The 15,022-nt window shown below is 52.7% G+C and overlaps 2 long non-coding RNA genes across 2 annotated transcripts; one reads left to right on the forward strand and one right to left on the reverse strand.

The window, feature by feature from the left end:
• The first annotated feature begins 1,873 nt into the window (after nt 1-1,873).
• Nucleotides 1,874-8,830, forward strand: LOC144613781 (uncharacterized). Its single transcript, XR_013551172.2, has 4 exons — nt 1,874-4,230; nt 4,765-4,885; nt 8,190-8,438; nt 8,719-8,830. It is a non-coding gene; the product is annotated as an uncharacterized LOC144613781 (long non-coding RNA).
• LOC132666127 (uncharacterized) lies at nt 8,766-14,298 on the reverse strand. The gene is made up of 3 exons (XR_009604505.3): nt 13,953-14,298; nt 13,675-13,809; nt 8,766-8,855 (listed from the first exon to the last, which is right to left on the reverse strand). It is a non-coding gene; the product is annotated as an uncharacterized LOC132666127 (long non-coding RNA).
• Between the last annotated feature and the right edge of the window lie 724 nt (nt 14,299-15,022).

The raw sequence follows: 15,022 nt of genomic DNA on the forward strand, positions 1-15,022 counted from the left end.
GATAGGGGAGGGGCGGGCTCGGGCCTGGGGCTGACTTAATAGGAGGAACAGGGCCTGAGAGGGAAAGAGATTGTGCGGAAGGTGACAGCGAGCCCAAGCCAGGGTGCCGCAGGGGCGGAGCTGCCGGGGCCCCTGCAGACGCCTCTTCATCCAGAGCTAATGCCTTTTTGTTTCCCTCTCGAAGGTCCTTGAGTCCTGGCAAAGCCCTGGGTTGCTGGAGACAGTGGTGGCTTTGTGCTTCTCTCTGAAATAAAACTTTTATTCTAAAAAAAAAAAAACCAGAAAATGTATCCAATGCGTGTGTCATCCCCCCAGTGCTCCCATCTTCCCAACTCTGGGGGGCGGGGGAGGCAGCCCCGGTTCACCAGGGCACTAGGCCTGGGCTCCTGATTGTTTCCCCCCTTCTGGATTTCTGCTGTAATGCACTGAAGATGCACAGGAAATCTAATTCCAAACCCTGGCTTTTATTTCCCTTCTTCCGGCCTAACCCTTCCACCGTGAGGAGAGAGCTGGCCGCGTGGCCAGGCAGAGTCCCCGTTGGGTGGAGTTTCAAGGAGGCAGCAGGACGCAGGGCCTGGCGTCCGCTGCAGGCACAGGTGCCGCGGGCGGGAGAAGGGCTGCCGGTGCCTCGGGCCTCCCGGGGAGAAGCGGGCTTCCAGTGCGTGAACTCGGCGAGGACAGGGTGAATCACGGGCCCCCGGAGCCAGCTGCGGGCTGTGTGCACATGAACCACATTCTCCGCCCTCGCTCTGCAGGGCGATTCGCGTCCCGGTGACCGACTTGCGCTAACGTTTCTTAGCGGCGGCCTTAGGATCCCCCCCCCCCCCGCCCCGCCCCGCCCCGGCGACAGGCTGCAGCTCTCCGGGCCACGGCAGGGAGAAGGGCCCTCGGCCACGGAAGAGGTGTGCCAACTGGGAAGAAGGCCGTGACGTTGGAGCGTCACGGGCACTAAAAAGTTTCTAGGACTCCGAGCTCGAGCGTCGCGGGGCGGCCCGCGCTGTTTCTTAAAACCCGACGGACACCCCGCGCGTGGTGCGGGTGCCTGCGGACCCCGGGGAGCGGCGGGCAGCTCTGCCCTCCGCGGGCCTCCGGCTCCGGCGGCACCCGCCTCACCTCGGAGCGCCGGGAATGAGGTCACCGCGCGGGAGCCGCGCGGGCGGGAGTCGCCGGGGCGGGGGCGGGGGCGGGGGTCCCTCCCGGGACGCCGGGGTCGGGACTCCCTGGTTCGTCCTCCCCCGGAAGGCAGGCGCCGGGCGGGCTCGCCGAGCGGGGGGTCCGGGGGCCCGGGGAGCCACGAGGAAGGCGGCGTGCGGACGCGGGGACGCACTCCCGGGACAATGCAGAAAATGGGAGCCGCGCTCAGCTCCTCCTCCCCGGGCGAGGAGGCGGCGCCGGCGGCCGGGTCCCCACCCCCGGCTGCGCGGCGCCCGGGAGGCGACGGAGGGGGGCGGGGGGCAGGGCCTCGGTCCCCGCGCGCCGCCCCCGCCCGCTCCGCCGGCGCTCGGGGGACGGCCTCCACGCCCCGCCGCGCCGCGGGCCTTTGTCTCTGCGGGGGGCCGGGGCGCCCCCTGCCGGCGGGTGTGCGGCTGTGCTCTCGGGGTCGCCGCGGGCTGGGGTGGGGCGTCCGGCCGCGCTCGGGGGTCCGGCAGGGCGGGGGGGTGGGGAGTGGTCCGGCCTTGCTCTCCGTGTCCCGCGGTCGGGGAGCGGATGGATGCGGCCGTGCTCGGGGATCCCCCGGGCCGGGTCGGGGGGAGGCGGCCGTGCTCTCCGGGGACCCGTGTCGGGGAGCGCGGGATCCGGCCGTGCTCGGGGGTCCCGCGGGCCGGGGTGTGTGTGTTGGGGGGGGGGGGTTCCGGCTTGCTCGGAGGTCCCCCGGCCCGGGGAGGGGGGGGGTCTGGCCTTGCTTCGGCGTTCCGCGGGCCGGGCGACGTGGTGGGGTGGGGGGGTTCCGGCTTGCTCGGGGGTCCCCCGGCCGTCCGCTCGGAAGGGCCGCCCTGCGCGCTCGGGGACGGACGGGGAGAGGGCCTCCTCGCGCGACCCTCTCTCCCTGGCTTTTCCGGCAGGACCGACAATCTTGCGCTTGTGCCCACAAACGCTTTAGAAAATCGACTCTCTTAATCTTTCCAAAGATGTTACCCCGGCTGCAAAGTCGTGGCACTCTGAAAACCTTTTAAGTCAGTATACCAAAGGGCTTTAGTCGGGATTAAAAGCAAAATGCCAAAATTTGGCTTTTAAAACGCCACGTCTAAATGCAACCTAAGCACAATCGTAGATCGATGCAAAACAGGCCCTCGCGAGAGCCCCCCTCCCCTGCGCGCAGCGCTGTTTGCCCTGAGCCCCAGCACCCCCAAATCCTGGGAACTTCTTTTCTGGCGGGCGGCGGCGTGGAAGCTTGAGCTCACAGAAGGGATTTTCAGTCGGCCAAGGATTTAAGTCAGTGCGTGTCCTGGAAAAACCGACTCACTCCCAGCTCGAGGTGGCCCGGAGAGGTGGGCCTGGGACTCACGACTCCTGGGCGCCCTGGCCGGCGACCCGTCCTCTCTCTGCGGCCCTTTTGGAGGCCTCTGCCCCAGCCAGTGCCCAGCATAGCGTAGGTGCTCAGGAACGACGCCGCAGAGAGCCGCTGCAGCGCACTTGGCTTTCTAGAAGCAATAAATGAAAGTCTCTATATATTAAAAAAAAAAAAAAAGATTAATGAAGTCACGATGGAGAGGCAGAGAACACAGCAGAATCCACCGACTCACGACAACGTGTGCAGAAGCAATTTGCCCCCGAAACTCTAAACATGAAAGGCTTTAGTACCTCCCTGCTGCCCTGCGGTAGCTAGCGAATAAATATTTCCACATGGAAGAAAATGGCCCTTTGAAATGTAGCCTGTTCTATTCAAGAGAGAAATACAGCAAGGTACCACCAGGCTTCAGCGGCAAGATGCATTATTATTTTTTCCCAGTTTGAAAATTGTGTGCCTTTCCATTAGGACTCCCAGACGGTAAACACGGATTCCCTCGTGAATTGAATCCGTGCAACCACCCCCTTTGCTGGTTGGGGGAACAATAGACTAACCTCTGGCTGACAAATCACGCCTTCATTGAATGCTTTGATTATCTGTTAAGTTAGAAACAATCCTATTAAAAGTCGGGACCCTGCCTCTTATTTAATCTGCGTGTGTAACTCTTCCTCTCCCATTTCTGAGTTTGTTCTCCAAAGATTAAATAAAAACCAACCATTCTTGACCTGTGTCTCCTGTGCTCTGAATTTGAAACAAACCCATGATTGGGTCTAAAGTCAAATCAGTGCTTGGGAGAATGTCTATCATGTGGTATCACAGTTCTTTATTCATACAGACGGCTCAGCTCATTTTTTTAAAATAAAAATATTCTGACTAAGGCTGGGAATGTATGGCTGAATTCTGCCGCTTGCTCAGATTGGAGGGGTTTCCAGAGAGTTTTGAGGCACTGGAAACTTCTCTGCTCTAAGTTTTCCGAAGGACACTATCAGCAAAATTTCAAATCACTGAAAGGAAAGCGAATTATGCAGGTACAAATGAGTCGTGTTTAATTCAAGTGAAATTCATTCACTCATTTGTTCTATAAATATTTATTGAAAGCCTATTTTGTGTAAGAGGCTGCCACCCCCCGAATGGTCAAGGCTGCTTGGGTGAATCAGTCCCGCATGGCTAACTTGCTCCTGGGCCCTATGTATTCAGTGTGGACGCCTCCAGTTCATACAAGATGGTGGTGTTACTTGACATGCGAGGGCCCAGAGCTCTGGGGTGCTTTGTTGTTGTTGTTGTTGTTTTTAAATCAGACTCTCAACTGCTTGTTTAATCTAAATTTTAACACTAACCTAGAGTGGTCTAAAATGTGTTCTCGGCATTTAACAGATGCGAAACAATAGTATCTTAGTTGCAGGGAAAGAATAAAAAATCTGGGTGTCCCCTTTCGATTCAGAACTTGTGGGTCTGCGGTAATCAACGTCCCTGGCTCATTAATGAAGAAGGTTCTCTCCCCTCCTCCCTCAGTGCCCTCATTCCTATAATGTAAACAGCTACTAAGAGCTAGTATTCCTCTTTGTTCAAACAGACAATGGCCTTTATAACTAAGAAGAAAATTAGTATCAGGTGAAAGCCTCATTTTAGGGTGCTTAAAGCTTTTTCTTTTTTCCAGAAGAACAAAGTACAACAGTAATCTCAAGAAGAATTCACAACGTTTCGAAAGCAACAGGACAAAGGTCTGTCCTTAATGATGCATAGACACACTTGTGATTGAATTTTAAATATTTTCCTTTTCTTCTCTTTAATTTCCTGAGTGAAAAGCTGAAGCCCAGGGGAACAAGGGTGGTCAAAGGTCTGGGGAGTCAGAAACCCCCCTGTTTTGGGTGGGACCTGCCAGCTTTGTTGCATTGAAGGCAGAGCCTTAGAACCAGAGGGCCGGGTTTCTTCACCAAATTAGGGGATTACGTTTATAAATGTCACGGTAGTGCTTGGGAATGAAAGATGAACGAACTACAAGATGCCCGGAATCCCTAGATTCCTTTCCAGTGGAAAAGGAATCTCTTCCTGCTCGCTCTCAAGTGTGTAAAGAATCAACAATATTCCATCTGATGTGAAACGTAAATCCCTATGAGATGCCGGAGAGACTACAAACACGTTACATTCTTCTATAAAGTGAATTCAAGAATACTCCACTGACGTGCATGTCTGTTGGTACGTCTGAAAGACAGTATTGCTGCGCTTTATAGTTTTGTTCTTTGTGTTTTTAACAGTTACCGTCCTGAAAGTCATCCGAACAAGACAGACGAGCTGATCCTTCGCTGCCCGGCGTTGCCAGAATCCGAACAGGAACAGCGATATACTTAAGCACGTTACATTTCCTTCTGGCTTGTGGTAGGATTCAGTTTACTCATTTTGTATTCTAATATTACCAATCAAAAAAGAGAGACTAAGAAAGAATGGAGATTGGTTTTTTTTTTTCCCCTCAAAATAGCATTCAAGATTTGGAGTTAGTGAAATGAAGCAACTCAGAGAAGCAATTATCCTTCGTGTCTTTAAGGCACAGAGACTGACATGAGGTGAGAGCAACTTCCTTTTTTTTGCTATGGACTCTCTTACCTGTCCTGACTGTTAACACTGCAGGACGATCCTTCCACCAGAACCAAGGTGGTGTGATTGGCAGACGCTCGGGGCTGGCTTCACAGGCCGTTGTGGGCTGTTTGGGTCCCATACCGTGGTGGCCCGTCTCCTTGTAAGTCTAAATGTGTGAGCCTGAAGTATTACTCATGGGGCTCTGGCTTCCTGAAATCGGATTTCCCTGCCCAGCAGTGGCAGGAGCATTTGGAAGGGGCCCGTGGCTCGTTCCCATTCATCATGGGGAGCCAAGCTGGGCGAGAGTGGCTGCCACAGCCAGCAGCCTCAGAGGCTTGGGAATGGGGATGAAAGAGAAAAAAAAAACGAGGGAAGTTAGTTGGGAGAAAAAGAGAAATTTCCTTTCAAGCTCAGTTTGGGTCTCTGTCTTGGATAGTTCTAATGCCTTCCAAAGCCTTTCTCCTAGTGGCCACAGCGCCTTGGTTCAGGAACAGGGCTCTGCCTCTTACTCGGCTGCATAGGGTGAGTGGGGCCCTGCTGAGGGGACAGTGTGGTGCTCTCTGGACAGGTAGGTGCTCTCGGGGTTACCTTTCTTCTGAGGCATGGATTGCCACGTGTGCTCCCTGGAAACTCGTTAGATATGCAAATTCTCACTTACTGGACTGACTGAACTGGAGATTCTCCCGCAAGCAAGCTCTGCTTTCACAATCCCACCAGTGACCCTGGTGCAAGCTCCCTGTAGAAATGGCTGAGTCCCGTCCTTCGAGATGGTGATGAAATTGGCCTAGGTATAGCCTGGGCACTGGGGTTCGGAAGGCTCCCCAGGTGACTCTCCTGTGCAGCCCAGGTGCACAAACACTCCTCCAGAGCCCTACTTTCTTCAGGGATGAAAGGCGACTCCATGCCCCCTCCCCACCGGGGCTCCTGAGCGCTTGCAATGTGGCCAGTGTGGCGAGTGCACTGAGGAGCAGAGTGTTACATTTAATTTCGATTCATTTAAATCCAAATGGCTGCATCTGGCCGGTGGCAACCGTATTAGATAGAAAGTCCTAGACCTGCAGTGAAATGTCATACCTTCCCTGTAACGGATTCGAACATGCAAAGGCCTCACTAGGTTACGTATTTAAGGAGATGGGATAAAAGATTGTCAAGAGTCCTAGGATTATGTTTTTTAATCTATATTTGGTGAGAAGTAGATAAAAACTGTGTGGAGGGGCGGCTGGGTGGCTCAGTCAGTTAAGGTTAAGGATACAACTTCGGCTCAGGCCATGATCTCGCAGTTTGTGGGTTCAAGCCCCGCATCGGGCTCTGTGCTGACAGCTCGGAGCCTGGAACCTGCCTCGGATTCTGTGTCTCCCCTTCTCTCTGCCCCTCCCCCACTCACGCTCTGTCTCTCTCTGTCTCTCTCAAATATAATAAACGTTAAAAAAAAAATGAAAAACTGTGTGGGGCCGTAGACCTCCCTGCTGGCTCCTCCCGTCAGACCCCAATTCCTGGCAGCAGCTTCTATGGCTTCTGAGAACGCACAAGAATCCTGAGGGATGGTATCTGGGAATCAGGTTCCCGGGTTCAACCCCAGAGGCTCATACCAGTGGAACTGGCTTCGGGCCCTGGAAACTGCATTTTTGGGAAACAAGACCGTTGGATCTGCTGCCAGATGTTTGGGGAACACTGAGAGCAGGCGGAGGGGTCCGACCTCGTCCTTTACAAAGAAATGGAAGTCATTGAGAGTCCACCTGTCCGTCCCTCAGAGCTGGAATTACCACTCCTGAGCGTGGTAAACCTTGACCTGGGAAATCTCGACGGCTCTTTCGTGAATCCCACAGACTTTGGAGGTCCAGTATTTGTCAGGTCGTGCTGGGGGCGGGGGCAGCGGGGGGAGAAGGTGGCGAACGAGATTCAGCACCGTGTTGTAACCCCTGTTGTGGGGACACGTCCTGGTGCTGTGTGGTTAGCGTGGCTGTTGCTGGAGGTGCCCCAGTCTGGGGGGGTGGTGGCCGCCCTAACCAGAGCCCCATTTACCCTCCTTCCCACCCCCCCCCGCACACGACGGGTCTGCGCTACTTAGCGGCCGCAGCTGTGGACTCTTTGTGGGCTCTGCTTTCGCTTCCCAGGTTATAGAAAGCCTTTGCCCAACACGTGTGGCCCCACCACTGACTGCTGCTTCTCTTAACGGCAGAAGTTGCCGTTTAGTGGGGGCTTCCTGTGTGTTGGGGAGCCCACAAGACGGTACAGTTTGTTGTCCGAGATTAAACGCTCTTGGGAGTACATGGGGACGATGTCGAAATTCCGTCAGGGCGCCGGGGACGGTGTGGGGCGCGCTGTAACACCACGGTGGGGGCATGAGGACGGTGGGGTCACACAGCTGGTGAGGGGCTAAGGCCCCCGGTCAGGTCTGTGACTGTGTTCTGGTTGGAATAGCGTCCCCCCTGCCCCCCCCCCCCAATTCACGTTCACCCAGAACCTCAGAATGTGATCTTACTTGAATAGGGTTTTTGAGGATGTAATTAGTCAAAATAAGGTCTTAATGGATTGGGGGAGGGGCCTACACCCAATGACCAGGGTTCTTACACGAAGAGAAGTGATCCAGAGACCCCGGGTGAGGGCAGGTGGTGGTGGGAGTGGAGGCGGAGATGCCTCCAGCTGCCAGGGAACAGCAGGGGCTGCCAGAGCCCCCAGAAGTCCGGAGGGACGGAGAACAGACTCTTCTTCAGGGGCTTGGAAGAAATGAGTGTCGTCAACACCCTGCTTTCGGAGTTCTGGCCCCCAGAGCCGCCAGAGAGTGAATCTCTGGTGTGGTACTTTGTTTCAGCGGCCGCGGGAAACCGATGCAAACCCTAAGGGCCGGTCTCCAGTCCTTAGTACTACCTAGTACAGTAGATGCACAGGAGGGTGGGTTGGGGGGGGGGCGGTAACCCGAATTTAAGCCCCAACCTTGGCATTTACTCTTTGTGTGAGCGTTAGCAAATGATTCACTCTTGGAGACTCACTTTGCCCACTTGAACCACGGGGGTGACGAAAATTTCACCTGCCTCATAGGCCGTTGGGTCGTGATTATCCTCCCTTTGCTTCAACACCATGTTTATTTTACGTGGGGCTTTTCCAGGTGCTGGGAATACCGAAGGAAGAGACGTAGTCCCTTCCCTTAAGGAAACTCAAGAAGTCAAACACGAGACTCCATCCGGCTCCTAGATAAATGCCTGAGGGAACTGAACGCACGTCCAGGCAAACGCTGGTGGCCTTCTTCACGGCAGCCCCAGTCGGAAGCGCCCAAACGTCCACCGCCTGTAGACTACACGACTAAAATGGGGTATATCCACACGCTGGAATATTACCCGCCCGTTGAAGGAATCAGGTGCCCGTCTGTCCCCAAAGAACAGTAAGTACAGCATCTGCCACCGAAGGACAAGGCTCCAAGGCCCGGGCAGAATTTCCTCTCTCCCCCGCCTTTCTCAGGCTCGCCCGCGTCATTGAAGATAACTGTCCTCACCTCAGCCAGCAGGGGCTGCCCTCACCTCCTTGGGGTCTCTCCCCAGGAGCACCTGTCCGGGCTTGAGTAACTGGGGACTATAGCCTGGCCCGTGGTGCATCCGACAGCCATCCAGAGCCCCTCGTGTTTTCTTCTTTTATTGTAGTTGTGCTTCCCACTCCTGAAACTCTGATGGATGCTCGCGGATGCTCCCGGTTGGGGGATTTAGTATGGAGCCAAGTCGGTGGTTCCTCTGATTTGGAGACAGAAGTTCCGGCTGGCCGTCTCCCATTTCTTGTGAGACTGAAACAAACAGGAGAATGAAAGAAATCGTTATTGGCACTTGACAAGAGACAGGAGGTCGTGAGGACAGAAGAGACGTGGAGGGGATCTAGGGGAGGCAGCCTGAGAGGCATCCCATTACGCCAACCAGTCTGCGGGTAAAATTTGCTCACAGGCTAACATGCCCCTTGAGATGGTTAATTTTGCGTGTCAACTTGACTGGGCCATGGAGCCCAGACATGTGAGCAGCCATTATTCTGGAAGTTTCCGCGAGGGTGTTTTGGGATGAGGTTAATCCTTAAATCCATGAGCTTTGAGATTACTTTCATAGTGTGGGTAGGTGGGCCTCATCCAATCAGTTGATGGACACCTGACTGCCTCCAAAGAAGGAATTTTGCAGCAGAACAGCTTTTGGACTTGAGCCAAAACATCAGCTGTCCCCTGGGACTCCACCCTGGTGGTCCACTCTAGATTGGGGACTTGCCAGCCTCCACAATTACGGGAGCCAATTCCTTAAAATAAATCTCTTTCTATATATACACACATCTTATCAGGTCTGTTTCCGTGGAGAGTGCTGACTAATACAGTCCTCTACAGATCAGACCGACAGCCATCAGATCCCTCAAGAGCAAATATCTGGGAAGCCCTCAACGTATGAGGACCTCACGCCATTTGAGACGCTGGCCGAAGGCCAAACAGGACGGTAGGAAGACGCGACGAGCATCTGCTCTGGCCTCATGACAGCAGCAGAAGTTGTGAGCATCTCCTTCCTTGAAGTCATATGGATATTTGGGAGCTGATTCCCATTTTCATCCCGCTCTCCTCTCCGTCCGTCTGCCGTGCACTTTGCCGGGAGCTGCTCCTGGTGTGGTTCGCAGGCGTGGGCACAGTGGGGACGCACATGAACGGAAGCTGAGTGTGGATGGAGCGGCACCCCGGTGCCCAGGCTTTGGGCTGCCACCTGTCGGGGAGGAGTGAGTGCACCGTTTGTTTGAAATAAGGAGAGCGACACTGTGTTAGAGCTGTTGTTACTCTGGGAAGCGAATGTCAGGGACAAAGAGAGAGAGAGACAGTGTGTGTGTGTGTGTGTGTGTGTGTGTGTGTGTGAGAGAGAATCTAGCAGTGGATTCAACAGGCGTTTGTTGTTCCCTAGTGTCTTGGCAGAATCCCCGAGGTGGGCTGTGTGAGTGGGAGTCAGTGAAGTGCAGTGAGATGCCGTGACCCGCCCCCACTCTGCCTCTTGTGGTCTGAACTTGGGCATCAGACCTGCGAGGCGCCTACTGGAGGCTCCCCGCGGATCTGCCGCTCACTGACAGGAAGTGACACCGTGAGTCTGCTCCGGTCACCGTATTGTTGTCCAGTGCTAGAATCTCGGCCAGACTCTGCAGGCAAAGAGACGGCCGTGCCGCTTCCTGCTCTTTGAACTTCCAGAATTCCGGAGTTCCTGGCAGCCTTCTGTGACCCTCCCCCCACTCAGAACCATGCCAGTGAATTTCTTGTGCCGAGGTCAGCCAGGGGTGGTGGCTCTGGTTGCAGCCAGAACACTGATGGGCACCGTGACTTTGCTCTGATGGCTGTGGGCGTCCCAAGGCAGGAAGCCCTGATGCTCCAGAGCAAGGTGGTTTGACCATGAGAGAAGGCTGCCTGGAGGAGGTGTGCCTACTTCCTGGAAACCATCTGGCCATTCTGCTTCCTAAGACCGACCGAAAGTGGTGGCTCATTTTACTGGGAAGCCAAGAGGGCAGTTAAGACGTTTCCTGTTTCTGAAGATTTAGGGTTGCCCTTACCACCTGCCATCTTGCTTTCGTCCTGTACAAAGCCCCTGCTACCTATTCCAAACCTTCTGTCCTGGACAGTCAAAGGCTAGAAGGTTTTAATAGAAGGATGCTCACGTGACAGACTGCCCTTCCCCCAACAATACTGGAAGAATTACAAGAGGGTGGTGGTAAATGGAGCGCCTTTGGAGGAAACACACAAACAAGCATCTGCCATCGCATATTGTGCTAGAATCAGGTCAGATCCCATTTTGCACACAAATCTATTTGTTACTGGATCTACTTAGGAATCCTACCTGCTCACCAGGGTATAACAACATACTGTCCCACAAACGGAGGTTGTGACGTAGTAGGTGGCTTAGATTGTAGATTTTAGCTTTAGAATGAAAGCATCTCTTACCTCCCAAATCTGTGTTAGATCTCCAGACTCGAGCCTGTGTATCCTCTCGACAGGAGCCAGAACGCATCGGAGGGACCAGGAAGACGTGGGGAGGTGCGGGCTGGCACCTCTGGGAGTTGGGCTTAGGCGAGGCTCTAGGGCACTATTTGTGACTTTAAATAGCTCTCTCTGCGAGTTGAAGAGGGCTGGGCGCGGTAGGCTAGTCTCCAATATGATCTTGTTGTGTTCCGGGAAAAGTATACAAAGGAAGAAAGTGGAAATAGACCATATACTTTATTTTGTATGGTTTGTGCCAACGCATTCTGTTGTGAATTTTAATTGTATTTTTATATCTTTAACATTTTTAAAATTTATTTTTGAGAGATAGAGTGAGAATGAGCACGAGTGGGGGAGGGCGGAGAGACAGGGAGACACAGAATCCGAAACAGGCTCCAGGCTCTGAGCTGTCAGCACAGAGCCCGACGCGGGGCTGGAACCCAGGAATGGTGAGATCATGACCTGAGCCGAAGTCGGATGCTCCACCGACTGAGCCACCCAGGTGCCCCTCTGCTGTGAATTTTAAAAAACTATTATCATCATCCTGGTTCACAGTTGCTTTATTTCGGATGGAAACTCACATATTTGATGATTCAGCCACTGGTCTTGCTTCTGCTCATTGTTATTGATCCTAATCATTAGGGTTTGAAATAATTTATGATCCTATTATACAAAACAGTAGAGAGCATACCCTCTGACCACAGCAAGTTATTTTCTGTGAAGAAGGAAGCTAACCCGCCTGTTTGGCAGGAGCAAGGCCTGGACCAGCCTTCCTGGATGATGGGAAAAACCAAGGATCTCGGGTAGACGGGAAAAACCAAGGATCTCGGGTAGACGGAAAAAACCAAGCTGATGGCCAAAATTATGGCTCATAAACACAAACGAAGAGATTTAAAAGAGCACATGAGATACAGGAATAATATTACAGATGCTCTCAGACCAGCTGCTCCCTGAAGCAGGAGAATTGGACCAGTACTGCCGAGGCCTTTATACGTTCTTCCCAGAGGTCACCCCTCCTCCTGGAGGTCACCGCAACCTAATTTTGTGTTCATCATTCACTTGACGTCCTTTATAATTTTCCCACATAGCGGTGTATCCTTAAGCCATATGTTGCTTCCTCTTGCACACTTCTGAAGTCTCCATAAGTGGTACAGTGCTGTGGGCAACCTACTTTTAAGTTCAAGTTTGCTTGTGGTGTCCCACGTGTGCTGGCATTTGTAGCTCTAAGTCCTTCATTTTCACTGCGATAGAGAATTCCGCTGCATGAAGACACCGTGGTTTATTTCCCCCAGAGGAGGAGATCGTTTTTCTCTTTTTAAGTTGCTCACGCTATCCCACTGTTTTAATGTTATTTATGCATGCACAGCGATGATTACGCATTGATTACACAGTGATGTAAGCCTGCTCTGAATATAGGCTCCAATACATAAAAGATTGGACTGTGACTTGGTTAGTTTCCTACATCGTTTTCTTTGGGAACCAAAGAGTTGAGAAGCAGAACCGTCGCAGATCTCCTCCTCCAGCCTCACCGCTTCTCCCTTTAAAAACAGTAACCTTGTTCTTCAAATATCATCTCCTCCCCGTGTGACGCCAACTAGGTGTCAAAGCCTCAGTGACACCAAATGACATCCTTTGACCTCAGAACATCAGTTGATGTCAAATGTAATGTGACCGAAAGCCGAGTTTCTTTATTCGAATGATAATGTCATTTATGGTGTCTTGTCTTTCACCTTCCCTGATTGTCGTTATTAAAAGCACACCGTGTTTCTCATGCTCGTTTGTGAAATGGCAGAGCCCTTACTAACGTGGGTCTGTTAGGAAGAGCCCACGAGGATGGTTTCAAAGCACTTTGTGATGAACAGTGCGTTCTAGAAATGGGAATTGAAAATAGTCAAGACATTCATGGATCCAAACAGGCCACAGAAACACCATAGCAACAAATGAACAATAATTGTGGCATTATAGGCTCTTTCCTCGGCTACATGCTCGTGCAATCAATGCTCACGCCGCGGGAGGAGCCCAGGTCAGATCTGGATGCCACCACCCGTGAGGATGCTGTGACGAGCCATGCGAGGTGGGTGATGGGCTGCTGGGTCCAGGAGGAAACATACGTGTGTGCTCCTCCTCCGGGCTTCCTGCCCGCTCATTCCTGGCCATCTCCCGGGCACAGAGATGTTGTACTTCTGGGCACCCCATGCCCTGAGCCGATTAGTCAAGTCGCCCAAGAAGATGTTGCTCTGAAGAAACTACCTGTTGCCCCAAAGATCTCATCTGGATGGACATACAGCGAAAGCCAGGGCAACAGACAAGGCTGTGAGTATAGCAGTGATGCAGTCCATGTCTTTCCAAGGCCAAAGTCAGGAACGCAGAGGAGGGCCTTGGCTCCCTTGGCCTGTAAAAGCTACCAGAAGAAGTGACATTTCCCAAGTTATTTTTGGAAATGGACACAAAGGTAGATGTGGCCCCAGCCCTGTTTCCTTATGGCGCACAGGCTAGAAAGGATTCACAGGCTCTGTTGGATTTGACCATGATTGGAAACATAACCCTCAAGAGTCATCTCAGGAACACCAGGAAGACATCAGCGTAAGAAGGAAAGACTTCATTTTCTAGGGAAGTCCCTTGGCCTTACCCATTTTGACGATGTGGCGACTGGCTTGAGACGCCCAGGTTAGGGGACGTCTTCTCCAATGGTAGGGAGACCGCAAAGGGGCAGGTGCTGAGGACGGCAGACTCTTCCCTAGGGATCCACCAGTGGGGTGTCCTTCTGGAAAGAGAGACAGAGTGAATACAAGAGCAATGGTGGGGGTTGGGGGAACTGGTGGCTCCAGTTCCCTGAGGAGCTGGTGGCTGACTTGGTGACACTTCTGTAGGTGAAACCTCTCCTGTCTCCTGAGTCGGCCAGAATACCTGGTTTCATCAAGGTCTAGCTATTTTAGAAGTAATTCCTAGGCACTGAGTGATTTTAGAGCTTTTTTCCCTTTACCATCTTTGAATGGTAAACTGGATGCTCAGGCTTCTCAAACTCAGTTTGTTTCCATGGTTACAAAACACTGTGCTCTCGCTGACCCACAATGCATCAGGAGGGGCACGCTGGCTGCCTGGTAATGGCTATATCATTTTCCAAATTTGCAGACCTCCTTCACACTATCCAAATATTAGTAAGGTGGGTGCCCTCCTTAAATCAAATTTGCAGGGAGCAAGGAAGAGGATATTTGTGCTATAAATTACAATCCAGAAGCATTATCCCCCAATAAATGGAAATATTGAGGGAAAAGGTTGGGCAGCAAGAGAGTGTCACCAATTGCCATGGTGCCCTGGGGGAATTTCCTCTTGCCCAGGCTAAGTCCATTAGCCCGACTCTGTACTCGAGACGGAAGCCTGTCGGGGAGGCCTCATGCTCCCAACGGCAAGGGCCAGGCACCGCGTCTGAAAGATGTGGACACGAATCTTTTCCTTGCGAGCCACGGATAATTTACTCTCTCCTAACTGCAGCTGTCTTATCTGTGAAAGAAGGAACTCTCACAGGTTTGCTGAGAGGATTCAATGGGATTAGGAGACGATTTAGTACCGTCCGAATTAGGCACTCAATAAATGGTAACTGCTCTTCTCGGCACTATTATTTGGGAAAGTCGTCATTTCTGTGATACAAATGGTGCAAAGCGTGTTGGTGCACAGGACGGGTTTGGTGGGGATTTAGGATTGATGCTGGTGGTGGTGATGATGATAAAATTAGTGAGGTATTAAAAACAGAGGGCCTTTTTTTGTGACATGGGTTGCATTCGCTCCACTTGGTGAAGGAGGCAGCGTAGCCCCATGGTTACCAGGGGTGGTCCTGGAGCCAGAACTTTTGGGTTCAAATAGTCGCACTGCTTCATAATGGACGTGTGTTCTTGGGTGCCTTACTCAACCTTTCCCGGTCTGGATTTCCTTCTCGGTCAAGTGGAGATAAGATATATACCTCAATGGGCTGTAAGAGC

This window comes from Panthera onca, chromosome D3, assembly GCF_046562875.1.
Source record: "Panthera onca isolate mPanOnc1 chromosome D3, mPanOnc1 haplotype 2, whole genome shotgun sequence".
Lineage (NCBI taxonomy): Eukaryota > Metazoa > Chordata > Mammalia > Carnivora > Felidae > Panthera > Panthera onca.